We start from the raw sequence: 12616 nt of genomic DNA, 5'->3' as shown, positions 1-12616 counted from the left end.
AGATGAGTCAAAGGTATTTTTCTGACATTGACGAGTATTGCTAATAGTGCGTTTTTTTGTATAGCCAAAACTATACCACTTTCCAAAAAAACATCTACATATTGCAAAGAATCAGAACGAATAGTACTGAATATGTCCATATTATTTGTCCGTTGACCTTGTCATATAATATTTTTGTAGTCTTTTTATTTATATGCAAAAAAAAAAGGCTTTGAACTTTTATTTACTTCTTGGTCTTGTAATGTCGCACAATTGATATCACTTCGCCAGTAATTGTTGCCAACGCAGACGTTTACCAGATCACGTTACCAACCAAATAACACACTTTTAAGTTGTTTTAAGTCAGAAATATAGATGTCGTCTTTCGATGCTACACAATAACCAATAGATGTCGTTTCACCCTCGTCATTATTTTGGGACGCGGCTTTTGTTTTCTGATAGGAAAGTTTATTTGTGAGCTCTCCCTCAAATAAATTCAAATGCAGATTGCATTTCCTCAAAAAGATATATTCGAAAATATAAATCGATTCCACAGAGCAATGATTGGACGAAAGATACATTTTTGTATATATTTTTAATATTTTCAATAATGGATCTGTACGATACCGAATAATCAAGAAATTTTGATGGAATTTTCATTGCATTTGCATTCTTCTTTATAAAATAATATTTGTGGAAAAGACCTGCACTATGTTATTTTTTAGTGATGAAAACAACCTATTTTCGCGGTTATTTATTTTAAAATAGTAATATACATAAATGAAAACAAATATGTTCCCTTTAGTCACGGAATCTCGTTAAAGTAGAATAAATGTAAATGGAAAAAAACATAAGTCTTATGGCCAGTTTCTCATCCTCCGATTATTTTAACCGGAGGATAGACCTTCTGTTAGTAAAATTTTTGTATGGGATGAGCTGTTTTATCGACACGATAAATAATAACAAGACATTGAGAAACTGGCCCTTAGCAAAATTATATGCTTTAAACTTAGTTATTTTCAAAAAGTATCTGCGTAAATAAAGTGACTCGTAGAGCGACATATACCGAAAAATTTATCTTCGTTAATTTTACGAAAAAATGTTCATCAATTATAAACAACAACTTAGTAGGTTCTTCTTTAAAACAACAAAATTATCATTTATAACAGGTTGGCTGATAAGTCCCCGGTCTGACACATAGATGGCGTCGCTAGTATTAAATGCATATTCCCAATAAACACAGGATGAGCGTTTTTCAAATGCAACAACTGTTCAGTTTGAGGGTAAATATAATTGTCAACATAAATTCAACATGACTTGAAATAGCTCATCTTCAATACATCTTCAAATTGTTTGCGAATTACTTCCAATTTGCCAAAATGTTGACGAAATCTTTGAAAAGGTGTTGAAGATAATATGAGAAAACTTTGACAAAACACTACCCTAGATTGCAACGAAAAAACCATGTGGTTTTCAATACTTATTTGTGCAACGAAGTTCGTGGTCAATTGCAAGAAATAAAAAAATGGAAAATTTTAGACAAATAACCAAATAGTTTATAAAAATAGGTAAGAGAAAATAAAAAATGAAATAAAACTTTAAGGATGTCACTAAATCTCTCTTTGCAGAAAACTAAAATTATCGATTCTACGTTCTTGAAAACATTAAAAAGCTGACCAATGAAATAGTTTATAATAATTGGTACGTCAATATGAAAAATTAAATCAACACTTTAAAGAAGTCACTAAATTTAAATCTCTTTGCAGAAAACTAAAATCTTTGGATGCTACATTCTTGCAAACAATAAGAAGCTGACCAATAAAAATGAGTGGCTTATCAACAAGAAAAAGTTTCCAGAAACATTACAAGTGCAACCAATTAAAATTGTTAAAAACAACAAATTGTTGAAATCAACAACTTCTGGATGAAAATGTGTATCACATCGTCAGTTTAATTCATATGCTATTATCAGTTTAAAATGGATATTTTGTGAATTCCTTCTGCTGGATATCAATTCTAACACGCGGTCCAGTACGTTCCTAATTTCAAATTGCCCGCATGTTAATAAAAGGAAGGAACCAAAAGGAAGGAAATCGAATTATCAATGCAAAAGTGTTTACTAATAATGTTGAAGATATTTAAACTTTTGTTGTTTGTTTTTTTTTGTTCTTATTTGTTGGTATGTTTAATAAGATTATTATTTATTATTTATCAATTGGTATTGTAGTGTATTATGTAGTGTAGTGTATTATTATATATTTTATTTTGATGAAAATGAATAAATTATACAAAATTCATAGAATTTTGGCTTTGACTTTCAATTTGAAGTGGGGATATCATTCATACAAATTTAGGTTGAAATGTATTTGCAACGATGTTAATTTTGAATTTGACTCGCATCGAAAATTGTTTGACAAATTATTGAGTAGCGATGCATTTCAATTTGAGGATAACACTTGAGATATTATTGCTAATGTGTTGAATTTCACTGTTGAGGGTAATGTCTGTTTTTTGTTGAGAACGCGATTTTCTCAACAATTTCTCAACTTGAATATTACCCTAATCCTTTGAAAAAATGTTTGAAAAATTGTTGAAATTTAGCATTTTTCAAACGTTTGTGTTTATTGGGTTATTTTTATATAGTACCAACCTTCAAATGATTCGTGTCAAAATTTGACATCTGTAGGTCAATTAGTTTGTGAGATAGAGCGTCTTTTGTGAAGCAACTTTTGTTATTGTGAAAAAAATGGAATAAAAGGAATTTCGTGTTTTGATAAAATACTGTTTTCTGAAGGGAAAAACTTCGGTGGAAGCAAAAACTTGGCTTGATAACGAGTTTCCCAGGGAAATCAACAATAATTGATTGGTATGCAAAATTCAAGCGTGGTGAAATGAGCACGGAGGACGCTGAACGCAGTGGACGCCCGAAAGAGGTGGTTACCGACGAAAACAGCAAAAAAATCCATAAAATGATTTTGAATGACCGTAAAATGAAGTTATTCGAGATAGCAGAGGCCTTAAATTTATCAAAGGAACGTGTTGGTCATATCATTCATCAATATTTGGATATGCGGAAGCTCTGTGCAAAATGGGTGCCGCGCGAGCTCACATTTGACCAAAAACAACAACGTGTTGATGATTCTGAGCGGTGTTTGCAGCTGTTAACTCGTAATACACCCGAGTTTTTCCGTCGATATGTGACAATGGATGAAACATGGCTCCATCACTACACTCCTGAGTCCAATCGACAGTCGGCTGAGTGGACAGCGACCGATGAACCGTCTCCGAAACGTGGAAAGACTCAAAAGTCCGCTGGCAAAGTAATGACTCTGTTTTTTGGGATGCGCATGGAATAATTTTTTATCGATTATCTTGAGAAGGGGAAAATCATCAACAGTGACTATTATATGGCGTTATTGGAGCGTTTGAAGGTCGAAATCGCGGCAAAACGGCCCCATATGAAGAAGAAAAAAGTGTTGTTCCACCAAGACAACGCACCGTCCACAAGTCATTGAGAGCGATGGCAAAAATTCATGAATTGGGCTTCGAATTGCTTCCCCACCCACCGTATTCTCCAGATCTGGCCCCCAGCGACTTTTTCTTGTTCTCAGACCTCAAAAGGATGCTCGCAGGGAAAAAATTTGGCTGCAATGAAGAGGTGATCGCCGAAACTGAGGCCTATTTTGAGGCAAAACCGAAGGAGTACTACCAAAATGGTATCAAAAAATTGGAAGGGCGTTACAATCGCTGTATCGCCCTTGAAGAGAACTATGTTGAATAATAAAAACGAATTGTGACAAAAAAATGTGTTTTTCTTTGTTAGACCGGGGACTTATCAGCCAACTTGTTATTCGTAAATTTTACGAAGAATTTTTACGCGCTGGTGGAAAAAGTTCGTTATATTAATCGAATTGAGCCAATGAAACAAAGTTTTCGATAAAACAAAATGTTTCGTACTATTAACGAATATTTTCATCTTAATGAAAATGTTTTCGTTATACCAATGAAGAAATTCCGTTGGCTCAATTTTAATAAAATTTTCTTTTGTGGATTTCTGCAAATTTCTTGATTTTTCTGAAAAAGTTTTTACGAGTTTGTGAATATTCTGCGTTAAAATTTCTGCATAAAAAGTACGAAAACGTTTCATTAAAATTACAAAAAAGTTTCGTTGAAGTTGTAAAATTTTTAATGTGATTGCCATATTCCTTTATACATTTCTACTTTTTTAATCTGTTCTAGATGAAATTTCGAAAAAATACGAACATGTCTGTTTTAACGAAGAGAATCTTTCGGGTCGGAATGGAAAATGCCATAGACCCTATATTATATAGATGGTTCATCCATGTCAAACGATGTTTCATAGTTTCGAAGAGTAAGAATAAACGAAGAAAAATAAGAACACGCTTACATTCTCTTTCGTTTTCCTTTTTGTAGTTTGCCAATTTTACACAAGATTAGAACCTTTATGATGTACCAGTAGATTTATAAATAAATTAATATATTAAAAGTTCATATTTAAAAAAAAAACGCGAAAATACGAAATTTAATTTTGAGCAGCTTTGCTCTCTACGAACAACACAAAAGAAAATGCACGAAAATTAATCTTTGGATCTGACTCTTTACGAAAAAATCAAAAAGAAATGTCAGAAAATTAATTTTTGGACCTGACACATTTTTTTCCCGGAGACAAGTGGATCATCTAGGCAAACATGAGAGAGATTCTCCCTTGGTTAGTACACAGTACAGCTGCAATCGAAACAATAATAAAATTTATTAAAAATTTTATATTTTGATGTAGAAAATTAGAGTTAAATATTAAAATATTAAAAATTAACTAAATGTATTCATTTAAGTAAAATTTTAGAAAAATATGTACTACTTTTTGAATTTAGTAAAATTGTTTATTTCATTTGTATAAAACGTTTTTTCTCATTTTTAGTTCATCTTATTAAAATAAGCAAGAATAATTTAAATAAGGAAAATTTTCTTAATTAAAATTAAATCGGCTATAGCAATTTGGTAGGCTTTTTTTGAGGGTTAACCCGTGCTCGGCTCGTTATTTTCATAATCACAACATTCTCTTATTTGCCGGAACCCGTCACCCTGAATGAATTTGCCTTCAACTTCTGTAATCAATTTGAGCCGTGTTCCGTATATCGTGAACGGCATTGACATAAGTACACAGTAAAAAGTTCATCGTTAAACTGGTTATAAATTTAACTTGGGAGCCATCGTGATTAGTATGTCCACTTTGTATAAAAATGGTACCAAACACAAAAAAGAAGAACAATTAGTACTATAGTTAAGTGTGCCAAATATTATTGAAATCGGTTCAGATTTAGATATAGCTCCCATATATATCTTTCGCCCGATATGGACTAATACGGTCCCAGAAGCCAGAGTTTTACCCCAATTTGGTTGAAATTTTGCACTAGGAGTACAATTGGTAGTGTAGTCAAGTGTGCCAAATTTTATTGAAATCGGTTCAGATTTAGATATAGCTCCCATATATATCTTTCGCCCGATATGGACTAATACGGTCCCAGAAGCCACCGTTTTACCCCAATTTGGTTGAAATTTTGCACTAGGAGTACAATTGGTAGTGTAGTCAAGTGTGCCAAATTTTATTGAAATCGGTTCAGATTTAGATATATCTCCCATATATATCGTTCGCCAGATTTACACTCATATGACCACAGTGGCCAATCTTTTACTCCGATTTAATTGCAATTTTACACAGGGAGTAGAATTAGCATTGTAGCTAGGCGTGCCAAATTTGGTTGAAATCGGTTCAGATTTAGATATAGCTCCCATATATATGTTTTTCTGATTTCGACAAAAATGGTCAAAATACCAACATTTTCCTTGTAAAATAGCCACTGCTTAGTCGAAAAGTTGTAAAAATGACTCTAATTTTCCTAAACTTCAAATACATATATATCGAGCGAAAATTATAAATAAACTTTTGCGAAGTTTCCTTAAAATTGCTTCAGATTTATATGTTTCCCACATTTTTTACTAACATTGTGTTCCACCTTAGTGCATTAGCCGACTTAAATGTTGAGTCTATAGATTTTGTAGAAGTCTATCAAATTCTGTCCAGATCGAGTGATATTTAAATGTATGTATTTGGGACAAACATTTATATATAGCCCCCAACATATTCGACGGATGTGATATGGTATCGAAAATTTAGATCTATGATGATTTTTAAAATGCGTGTACCGATTATATATATTTTTTTTTTTGAAAAAGTGAAGATTTTTCTTTAAATTGGCAGCCTAACGCACACACACATACATGTAAAATTGAAAAAATCACAGTTATAAATGGTAGAATAGTAGAATCCATGTTCACGACCCAAATCACGTTACAACAAAATTTACAATTACTCACAACATTCGCGAGTTTTAAAAATTGAAACATTCGCAAGTTTTGAATTGAAGGAGTGGTTAAATGAACTGTTCAGCAATCTAGTTGAGATATTTGCGGCAGTCCATGGCCTATTAAGGGTTTTATTGAGTTTAATGAACTGCTCAGCTATCTAGTTGAGATATTTGCTACGGCCCATGGTCTGCTTCCAAGTTGAGAACGCATGTATATTTATGGCAACATATGTTGATTAGTAAGTTCCCTATTGAATTATTTTTGTGATTAATATTTTAAATGTTTTTATCTAACGTTAGCACCATGCATAAATTGGATTCACATCACACAATTACGATAAAATGTATTTTGTTCAAATAAAACTTTGTTGTATCGATCTGTTCCAGTTTTCTGTTTATGAATTTGTTTATTTGCTTTATTGGGGGAATTTTCCCTTTCAATATTAAAACATGTTTCTTTTGAAAATATCGATGTTTTGCCGCTTTCGTGTTTTTGTATTTAAACAATTGTTTTGATTCTGTTGGAAAATAATTACTACTAATAATAATAGTCGATAATATGTTTTCTATTAGTTTTGTTTTTTTTTTTTGAAAAGAAATTGATTGAACTAAATTAAATTACATATTCATAAAGGGGTAAGCTTTAATGGATTTCAAAAGTTGTAATATGTACTTTTTGTCGAATACAATAATAGGCCTGTTTTCTTTTAGAGACTGGTCAATTTTCTGGTTATTTAAGGCGCATAAAATAATAATAGAAAAGTTATTAGCTGCATTAAGGTGAGTATTAAGTTCGAGTTTAGCCGCTAAAATCGAAAATAAATCTGTAAAAGAAGAATAAAATTATACCTTTATTGACCAAACTTGTTTTATACCCACCACCATAGAATGGTGATGGGGGTATAATAAGTTTGTCATTCCGTTTGTAACACATCGAAATATCGATTTCCGACTATATAAAGTATATATTCTTGATCAGGGAGAAATTCTAAGACAATATAAGCATGTCCGTCTGTTGTAATCACGCTACAGCCTTCAATAATGGCGCTATCATCCTGAAATTTTGCACAGATTCGTCAAGTTCGAAAATGGGCTATATCGGTCAGAGTTTTGATATAGTCCCCATATAAACCGACCTCCCGATTTGGGGTTTTGGGCTTATAGCAATCGAAGTTTTTATCCAATTTGCCTGAAATTGGAAATCTAGAGGTATTTTAGGACCATCAAAAAGTGTACCGAAAATGGTGCCTATCGGTCCATGTTTTGGTATAGCCACCATATAGACCGATCTCCCGATTTTACTTCTTGGTCTTCTAGAATCCGTAATTTTTACCCAATTTGCCTCAAATCGGAAATCTAGAAGTATTCTGGGACCTTAAAGAGGTGAGCTGAAAAAGGTGAGTATCGATCCATGTTTTGATATAGCCCCCATATAGACCGATCTCCCGATTTTACTTCTTGGGCTTCTGAATTCGTAGTTTTTATCCAATTTGCCTGAAAATTGAAATCTAGAGGTATTCTAGGACAATAAAGACGTGTGCCGAAAATGGTGACTACCGGTCCATGTTTTGATATAGCCCCAATATAAACCGATCTCCCAATTTTACTTCTTGGGCTTCTAGAATCCGTAGTTTTTACTCAATTTGCCTGAAATTGGAAATCTAGAGGTATTCTAGGAAAATAAAGAGATGTGCCGAAAATGGTGATTATCGGACCATGTTTTGATATAGCCCCCATATAGACCGATCTTTGTTGAAATATTATTTCTATAGAAAATTTTCTCAAAATTTTATTTCAATAGATAATTTTGTCAAAATTGTATTTCTATAGAAAGTATTGATAGCCGGCTTATGCCAAAATAAATTCGAAACAAACATATCTCTTTTCCTATGCCACTGTCAAATCATCGATTTGAATTCAGTTGGCTGGGTTTATTTTGGTTAAGCTACACTTGTAGTTTAGTCAATGTATGGTTTTAAGCTGCAATAAAAAACAAGTATATACGGCCGCAAGTTCGGCCAGGCCGAATCTTATGTACCCACCACCATGGATTGCGTAGAAACTTCTACGAAAGACTGTCATCCACAATCGAATTACTTGGGTTGTGGTATCTTAAAACTTCTTATTCCTGCATGGTTGTTGGATACCATATACTAACTTCACGTACCAAATTTCAACCGAATGGGAAGTATTTTGCTCTTCCAAGGGGCTCTGGAGGTCAAATCTGGGGATCGGTTTATATGGGGCCTATATATAATTATGGACCGATATCGACCAATTTTTGCATGGGAGTTTGAGGCTATATATTAACACCACGTACCAAATTTCAACTGAATCAGATGAATTTTGGTCTTCCAAGAGGTTCCGGAGGTCAAATCTGGTGATCGGTTTATATGGGGGCTATATATAATTATGAACCGTTGTGGACCAATTTTTGCATGGTTGTTAGAGACCATATACTAACATCACGTACCAAATTTCAGCCATATCGGATGAAATTTGCTTCTCTTAGAGGCCTCGCAAGCCAAATCGGGGGATCGGTTTATATGGGGGCTATATATAATTATAGACCGATGTGGACCAATTTTTGCATGTTTGTTCGAGACAATATATTAACACCATGCACCAAATTTCAGCCGGATCGGATGAAATTTGCTTCTCTTAGAGGCCTCGCAAGCCAAATCGGGGGATCGGTTTATATGGGGGCTATATATAATTATGGACCGATGTGAACCAATTTTTGCATGGTTGTTAGAGACCATATACTGACACCATGTACCAAATTTCAGCCGGATCGGATGAAATTTGCTTCTCTTAGGGGCCTCGCAAGCCAAATCGGGGGATCGGTTTATATGGGGGCTATATATAATTATGGACCGATGTGCACCAATTTTTGCATGGTTGTTGGAGACCATATACTGACACCATGTACCAAATTTCAGCCGGATCGGATGAAATTTGCTTCTCTTAGGGGCCTCGCAAGCCAAATCGGGGGATCGGTTTATATGGGGGCTATATATAATTATGGACCGATGTGGACCAATTTTTGCATGGTTGTTAGAGACCATATACTAATACCATATACCAAATTTCAGCCGGATCGGATGAAATTTGCTTCTCTTAGAGGCCTCGCAAGCCAAATCGGGGGATCGGTTTATATGGGGGCTATATATAATTATGGACCGATGTAGACCAATTTTTGCATGGTTGTTAGAGACCATATACTAACACCATGTACCAACTTTCAGCTGGATCGGATGAAATTTGCTTCTCTTAGAGGCCTCGCAAGCCAAATTTTGGGGTCCGTTTATATGCTATACGTAAAAGTGGACCGATATGGCCCATTTGCAATACCATCCGACCTACATCAATAACAACTACTTGTGCCAAGTTTCAAGTCGATAGCTTGTTTCGTTCGGAAGTTAGCGTGATTTCAACAGACGGACGGACGGACGGACGGACGGACGGGCGGACGGACATGCTCAGATCGACTCAGAATTTCACCACGACCCAGAATATATATACTTTATGGGGTCTTAGAGCAATATTTCGATGTGTTACAAACGGAATGACAAAGTTAATATACCCCCATCCTATGGTGGTGGGTATAACAACAACAATGCTTAAAGAACAAAACCAACAATAACAAAACAAAACGAATGGAAAAAGAAGAGGAGGCACGCTCAAAATAAACCCAGCCAACTGAATTCAAATCGATAATTTGACAGTGGCATAGGAAAAGAGATATGTTTGTTTCGAATTTATTTCGGCATAAGCCGGCTGTCAATGTAAAACCTTTTTTCGGAGGGTTCAAGTGTGGTTTTTGTTGGGTTTAATAAACTGCCTGAATTTATTCTGATAATTGGTTGATAGTTTTGCTGCAAGTAGAGGATGCTGATGAGGAATGTGGTAATTCCGAAACGTGCGTCCATCCAACCATCTTGCAGTCTATAGGGCTTTGCCCAAATAAATTTGACAAACATTCTTTTCCTCTGTTGGTTAAGTTACACTTGTAGTTTAGTCAATGTATGGTTTTAAGCTGCAATAAAAAACAACAACAATGCTTAAAGAACAAAACCAATAATACCAAAACAAAACGAATGGAAAATGTTATTTCTATAGAAAATTTTGTCAAAATTTTATTTCAATACATAATTTTGTCAAAATGTTATTTCTATAGAAAGTTTTGTCAAAAATTTGTTTCTGGAGAAAATTTTGTTCAAATTTTATTTCTATAGAAAATTTTATCAAAAATTTATTTTTATAGAAAATTTTGTCAATTTTTTTTCTATGGAAAATTTTGTCAAAATTTGATTTCGATAGAAAATTTTGTTAAAATTTTACTTCTATAGAATATTTTGCCAAAATTTTATTTCTATAGAAAATTTTGTCAAAATTTTATTTCTATAGAAAATTTTGTCAAAATTTTATTTCTATAGAAAATTTTGTCAAAATTTTATTTCTATAGAGAGTTTTGTCAAAATTTTATTTCTATAGAAAATTTTGTCAAAATTTTATTTCTATAGAAAGTTTTGTCAAAAATTTATTTCTGTAGAAAATTTTGTCAACATTTTATTTCTATAGATAATATTGTCAAAATTTTATTTCTTAAGACAATTTTGTCAAAATTTTATTTCTATAGAAAAATTTGTCCAAATTTTATTTGTATAGAAAATTTTGTCAAAAATTTATTTCTTTAGAAAATTTAGTCAATTTTTTTCCTATAGAAAATTTTTTCAAAATTTTATTTCTATAGAAAATTTTGTCAAAACTTTATTTCTATAGAAAATTTTGTTAAAATTTAATTTCTATAGAAAATTTTGTCAAAATTTTATTTCTATAGAAAGTTTTGTCAAAATTTTATTTCTATAGAGAGTTTTTATTTCTATAGAAAATGTTGTCAACATTTTATATCTATAGTAAATTTTGTCGAAATTTTATTTCCATAGAAAATTTAGTCAAAATTTTATTTCTATAGAGAGTTTTTATTTCTATAGAAAATTTTATCAAAATTTTATTTCTATAGAAAATTTTGTTAAAATTTTATTTCTATAGACAATTTTGTCAATATTTTATTTCTCTAGACAATTTTGTCAAAATTTTATTTCTATAGAGAGTTTTGTCAAAATTTTATTTCTATAGAGAGTTTTTATTTCTATAGAAAATTTTATCAAAATTTTATTTCTATAGAAAATTTTGTTAAAATTTTATTTCTATAGACAATTTTGTTAATATTTTATTTCTCTAGACAATTTTGTCAAAATTTTATTTCTATAGAGAGTTTTGTCAAAATTTTATTTCTATAGAAAATTTTGTCAAAATTTTATTTCTATAGAAAATTTTGCCAAAATTTTATTTCAATAGATAATGTTGTCAAAATTTTATTTCTTAAGACAATTTTGTCAAAATTTTATTTCTATAGAAAAATTTGTCCAAATTTTATTTGTATAGAAAATTTTGCCAAAAATTTATTTCTTTAGAAAATTTAGTCAATTTTTTTTCTATAGAAAATTTTTTCAAAATTTTATTTCTATAGAAACTTTTGTCAAAATTTTATTTCTATAGAAAATTTTGTTAAAATTTAATTTCTATAGAAAATTTTGTCAAAATTTTATTTCTATAGAAAGTTTTGTCAAAATTTTATTTCTATAGAAAATGTTGTCAACATTTTATTTCTATAGAAAATTTGATCAAAATCTTATTTCTATAGAAAATTTTGTCGAAATTTTATTTCTATAGAAAATTTTGTCAAAATTTTATTTCTATAGAAAATTTTATTTCTATAGAAAATTTTGCAAAATTTTATTTCAATAGAAAGTTTTGCCAAAATTTTATTTCTATAGAAAAGTTGATCAAAATCTTATTTCTATAGAAAATTTTGTCGAAATTTTATTTCCATAGAAAATTTTGTCAAAATTTTATTTCTATAGAATATTTTGTTAAAATTTTATTTCTATAGACAATTTTGTCAATATTTTATTTCTCTAGACAATTTTGTCAAAATTTTATTTCTATAGAGAGTTTTGTCAAAATTTTATTTCTATAGAAAATTTTATTAAAATTTTATTTCTATAGAAAATTTTGTTAAAATTTTATTTCTATAGACAATTTTGTCAAAATTTTATTTCTATAGACAATTTTGTCAAAATTTTATTTCAATAGAAAGTTTTGCCAAAATTTTATTTCTATAGAAAATTTGATCAAAATTGTATTTTTATAGAAAATTTTGTACAAATTTTATATCTATAGAA

General features: G+C 31.2%; 1 long non-coding RNA gene across 1 annotated transcript; it reads left to right on the top strand.

Annotated features, from left to right (window-relative positions):
* Positions 1 to 1290: 1290 nt before the first annotated feature.
* Positions 1291 to 2072, top strand: LOC142239250 (uncharacterized). The gene is made up of 3 exons (XR_012722968.1): positions 1291 to 1547; positions 1608 to 1680; positions 1746 to 2072. It is a non-coding gene; the product is annotated as an uncharacterized LOC142239250 (long non-coding RNA).
* Positions 2073 to 12616: the final 10544 nt, after the last annotated feature.

Source organism: Haematobia irritans, chromosome 1 (genome assembly GCF_050003625.1).
Source record: "Haematobia irritans isolate KBUSLIRL chromosome 1, ASM5000362v1, whole genome shotgun sequence".
Classification (NCBI taxonomy): Eukaryota; Metazoa; Arthropoda; class Insecta; order Diptera; family Muscidae; genus Haematobia; species Haematobia irritans.
The sequence above is the reverse complement of the archived record's forward strand: the minus strand, read 5'-3'. Positions and strand labels throughout refer to the sequence as shown.